General features: G+C 62.9%; 1 long non-coding RNA gene across 1 annotated transcript; it reads left to right on the top strand.

Moving 5' to 3' along the window:
* Window positions 1-531: 531 nt before the first annotated feature.
* LOC129472270 (uncharacterized) lies at window positions 532-1588 on the top strand. Its single transcript, XR_008653862.2, has 3 exons — window positions 532-649; window positions 1079-1197; window positions 1336-1588. It is a non-coding gene; the product is annotated as an uncharacterized lncRNA (long non-coding RNA).
* Window positions 1589-5110: the final 3522 nt, after the last annotated feature.

The following is a 5110-nucleotide window of genomic DNA, read 5'->3' as shown; positions in this document are numbered from 1 at the left end:
AGGAAGGCAGGCAGAGTCCCACCTGGGCAGGTGGTAGGAGTGGAGGGAGCAGGCAGGCAGCAGGGCTGCCCAGGGCTAGGAGGCTGAGATGCCCTGGGCGAGCCCGGGGGCCCACCTGGGGCTGCACCCAGTCTGGCTGCGAGCAGGGCCCCCCCTCCCCTGGACACAGTGGAGGACCCCCTGTGTGTGGTCTTCACTGACTGAGCACCTATCTCGTGCCAGACATGTGGGATTGTCGGTGAATTTTAAAAAGCCCTGTTCTCAGGGGCCTCCCATCCCAGCACATACACTGTCACATCTGGGGTCCAGCCTGGAGCCCCCCATGCAGTTGGAGAGGGTCTCAGGGCCAGGTCTGAGAACAGCAACTTCCAGCCACCCCGCCCCTCCGCAGCTGGCCTGGGCTCCAGCTCCTTGCATTGAGGCTGTCTGTGCAGGGCCCCCGGCTAGTGCCCGTCTCCTCTAAAGCTCGGGGGTCGGCGCAGCCTGGCATCATTGGGCCTGTTATGCGGGTTCTGGTCTCTCTGTGCCCATAGGCCTGCCAAGCTCACCAGCTAGTCAGTGTGCAGCCAGCACAGCAGGAGCGCGACTTGCTAGGGCCCTCAGAACAAGCCGTGTGGCCCGAGGCCTTCACACAGGATCTGTGCTGAGAGTGAGCTGATGTGGACGGCGGCACCGTGGCCATGGCAGAGGCACCATCCCCCCACCCTCACTCACGTAGGGATCCGCTCTTCCCTCGCACTGGGCCCTGCTGGCACATTCCAGATGTGGGGCACAGGGGCTGGAGCCCAAGGCCTGCGGGCTGGGCCCTGGCTCTGCACTCGGCTCCCGGAGTCTCCCTGACCCAGTGTCAGAGAGGGTGCCGCTCCTGCCATGAGGGCTGAGGACCCCCTAGGCCCACGTCCGCCCAGCAGGTGGCAGCTGCATCCTCTGGTCCCCTCCACAACCCCAGCCAGGTCCAGGCTGCAGGCCGCAGTGTTGGCAGGCGGAGGAGAGGGTGAAATTGGCTGAGCCCATCCACTGGGACAGACCCTCCCGCTCCTTGGGGCTCTGGAGAACTCTATTCCTTCCCTTTGCTTAGCCTCAAGGTGCTGGGACCTCTGGCTGCTGCATCATTTACAGAGGAATTGTCTGGGATGTGCCAGGCATAGCACTGTGGCTCTTGCCGGTGTGCGTGTCAGCACACTAGTGACATGGCAGGTGAGGACAACGGCACCGCCCCTGCAATCTGGCAGTCAGAGCCCACCTGTGTGTCTGCAGGAGCATCCCCGACTACACACCATGGGAGGGCAGGGAAGGGTCCCTTGGGCCCACCCCTTTGTTCTTTCAATGGTAAAGGTTCAGGTCGGTGGACAGACTGGACTTGGAAACACCTTCTTGTGTCCTCGAAACGACGTGGCGCCAAGCCAGCTCACAGCACCCAAAAGCGCGGGCAAGTTGCAGCGCGGCAGCCCCTCCTGTCTGAGCAAGAGCAGGTGCGTTCCTGAGGTCCTGGCCACTTCTGCAGGAGCATCTGAGGGACCCCAGCTGATTTACCACGACCCCTGATCTCCCAGGTTAGCCTTTCCGTCCAACAGCACCAGGACTGGACCCTGGCACCGGACAGGCCACCTTGGCTGAGGATCGCATGTGCCTGGGTCTGTGCGGTGCTGGTGCCCACAGGCCCTGGGTCTGTGTTGCACGGCCTTGGAAAGCAGTGCACATCCTGTCTGCACCGTTCGTCTGTGGTGAAGCCATCTTTGTCTGTGTGGCCATGGGAGGGTCCGTGCTGTGTGTGCGTCGTGCGAGAGTCAGGAGCTGCTGCGCCACACACAGGCACGCAGGGTGTGGGCACATCTGTGCTTCTGAGCACGCGTGCCCTTGCCGGTGGCCAGGCACACACACAGCTGTGCATCATTGGCCCGAGATCAGCTGTGCCACACCTGCAGGCTGCAAGATCTTTTCTGTATATCTCCCTCCATCACCAGAAGTAAGCTCAGGACGGAGGCTGACGGGCTGGCCTCAGCACTGCTCACCTGCACCTCCTGGCTGCACCTGTGGCCCCGGACTCGGCTTCCCCATCTCTCTCCTCCCCACCCCACCTCTGGGTCTGTACCACATCTGGGCTCAATAAATGGTTGATTGATTGATGAGGGGATGGATGAGAAGGGCTCTAAGAGAAGTGCTGGGGAGCCTGGGCAAGCACTCCCGGATGGCGGAGGCGGCGTGCGGGCTGGGGCAGTGGCCCCTGGCGCCCCCACACTCCCCTAGGACGTCTGGGGTCACCGTCTGCTCCATGGCAGCCCCAGGGTTATTTATGACCTCCTCCCTCTGGTGGCGGGAGGCAGCGGCTCCAGCCTCAGCCCAGCGGCAGAGGGGCCCCAGCAGGGGGACCCAGAGCAGCGACAGAGGCACCAAGGCCCAGGCAGGCGGGGCTCGTGGGCCGGAGGAGGGGCGGTGGAGCCCACACCGCCACATCCCTGCCTCGCTCGGGATGATTCTAGTGCCAAAACTCCGTGCCTCTGGCCTCTGCCACCAGCCTGAGGAGTGCAGGGGAGACTGGGGCCCAGGTGTCCCAGACCAAGACAGGTGCGTGAGTGGACACGGGACACAGGTGTGCGAGTGGAGGACACGGGACAGGTGTGAGCAAGTGGACACATCACACGGATGTGCGAACAGACACAAGACACGGGACACAGGTGCGCAAGTGAACAAGGGACAGGTGTAAACCAGTGGACACAGGTGAGTGAGTGGACACATCACACGCGTGCGTGAGCGAACGCGGGACACGGGACAGGTGTGAGCCAGTGAACACGAGACATGGGTGTGAGCGAGTGGATACAGGACACATGTGAGTGGGCACGGACAGTACAGGTGTGAGTGAGTGGACACGGAACACAGATGTGCGAGTGGACACGAGATACAGGTGTGGGAATGGACACAGGTGTATGCGAGTGGACACAGAACAGGTGTGAACATGGACACGGACACAGGTGTGTGTGAGCGGACAGGACCAAAGAAGGGGCACAACCCCGCGGAAAAGGGTGATGCTGGGGGTGAGGAGCCTGGTCCTGTGGGAAAGAGGCCTCGGAACAGGTGCCTGCTTCCCAGGAAGACAAGCAGGTGGTGGGGAAGGCCGCCTCACCCAGCCCCTGGAGGGGCCTCCAGAACATCGGGGGTGGATGGTGAGGATAGAGGGGTGCCTCCAGCTTTGGACCCAGTCAGGGTCTTTTCCGGAAGACACCCTGGGTCCTCCAGAGACAGGTGGAGCCAGACTGTGGGCTGGAGGTTAGGCTGGGGGGCCCAGGTGGGACCCCACACCCAGCCAGAAACCCAGGGCCAGCCCCATGCCCCTCCTTAACCACACTGCGGGCCTGAGCATGGTGAGACGCTGGTGAGCAGGGGAGGGCTCCTGGAAGGGAAAGGAGGCCCCTCCGCTGGCCCAGATCAGAGGAGAGGCCTGGCCCAAGGGTCTCAGACCCAGAGAGGCACTGCCATGCAGACCTGCGCCTCCCCAGCCTCCCTCCCCACGTCACTGTGTGAGCATGAGGGAGTCAGGTGCAGGTGAACCTAGAAGGAGGATCAGGTGCAGGCGAACCTAGAAGGAGGGTCAGGTGCAGGCGAACCTAGTAGCCCGCACACGGGCAGTAGGGTCAGGGCTGTGGCCAGACAGGGGGCACTCAGGGCCAGTCCACACGGCCTCCAGCTGGCCCCAGGAGTGGACTTTCCATGGCATCGGACCTGGGAGAAGACACAGACTTCAGAGGAGGAAGGCACGGGAACTCGCTGGCAGCCACACCTGGGGTCAGGGATGTGCTGGTGTCCTGGATGCAGACAGGTTGATAGGGCCAAGGGTGGCCACATAAGGAAGGGTCACCCACACTCACACCTGGCCCCTCAGACCCCAACAGACCAAGGAGCCCCCACAGAACGGGGCCAGGATAGCAGGGGAGGCTTCTGGGCATGTTCCTTGTCTGAGCAGAGCACCGCTGGCCCAGACCTCACTCCGCAGGTTGGCTGTGGGACCAGCAGAAGCCTCTGGTGAGATAAGGTGAGGGAGCCCAGAGTGGTCACCCAGGGTCAGGTTTATGCTCAAGGAGGCTGGTCTGGTAGGAGGTGGTTGTGGGCTGTTCCCTCCCTCGAAGAAAGCACCTGTGCAAACAGTCCTGTGGCCCACTCACCCCTGGACCTGGTCAGGGAGATGCCCACAGGAACATGCCGGGTGCATCTCAGGGGGCAGGGGCCAGGGTCAGAACAGGAGGCCCCTTTCTAGTGGATGCAACATGGCACAGCAGGACAAGGCTGTCTCACCTGCTGTTACCAACGCCCCCAGGTTGTGTTTCTCTTCGGAACCCTCCAGATGCAATGCCGATCTGGGCACGCAGGGAGGTGTGGGGTGACAGGAAGCTCACCAGGAACCAGGGACTGGGGCCCGGACTGACCTGTCAGAAGGCACCAAGGTGGACGTGGTGTGGCCGGTCCTGCTTCACTAGCCTGGCTCCTAGTGGGAGGGTGTGCACCCTGCCAACCCGCTGTCCCCCACCCTCACCCTGACTCGGATCCACACCACCTTCCTGCTGGGAGGTGTGGGGTGACAGGAAGCTCTTGCCCCACACCATGGCCCTGGCGCGGTCCTGGCGTGAGACATCCTGCATTTGAAACAGCTGTGTGACTTCAGGAGAGTTACTCAACCTTTCTGTCTCAGCGTCATCTATAAAAGACTAAAAAGGAACTCAGTGGCTCGGGGGAACTCACTCCTGTGAAGTGCATAGGAAGCGGCACGAATGGGCGGGGAGGTGCTGCCCTGTTATTCACAGAACACTTTGCCCAGGCAACACACTACAAATCCACAACCTCGCTCCCTGCAGGTGCACTGAGACCACCCACGCCCTCCTGGACACCAACGCCTACCATCAGATTCGCTGTGCAAGGTCCCAGCGCCGCCAGCGCACGCTCAAACCCCGGCGAGCAGCCCCCAGCTCCCTCCCTCCCAGAGGAGCCCGGTCCGCGACCAGCCCAGCGCATCAGGGTCCCGCGCGGAGTCCTGGATTCCAGCCGCTCCCAGTGACTCGGTACTCGGGATAGCGCCAGGGGCCGCAGCCCTGTCCCGCTGCCGCCGCCGGATGCCCCGAGT

This window comes from Symphalangus syndactylus, chromosome 22 (assembly GCF_028878055.3).
Source record: "Symphalangus syndactylus isolate Jambi chromosome 22, NHGRI_mSymSyn1-v2.1_pri, whole genome shotgun sequence".
In the NCBI taxonomy this organism is placed as follows: Eukaryota; Metazoa; Chordata; class Mammalia; order Primates; family Hylobatidae; genus Symphalangus; species Symphalangus syndactylus.
The sequence above is the reverse complement of the archived record's forward strand: the minus strand, read 5'-3'. Positions and strand labels throughout refer to the sequence as shown.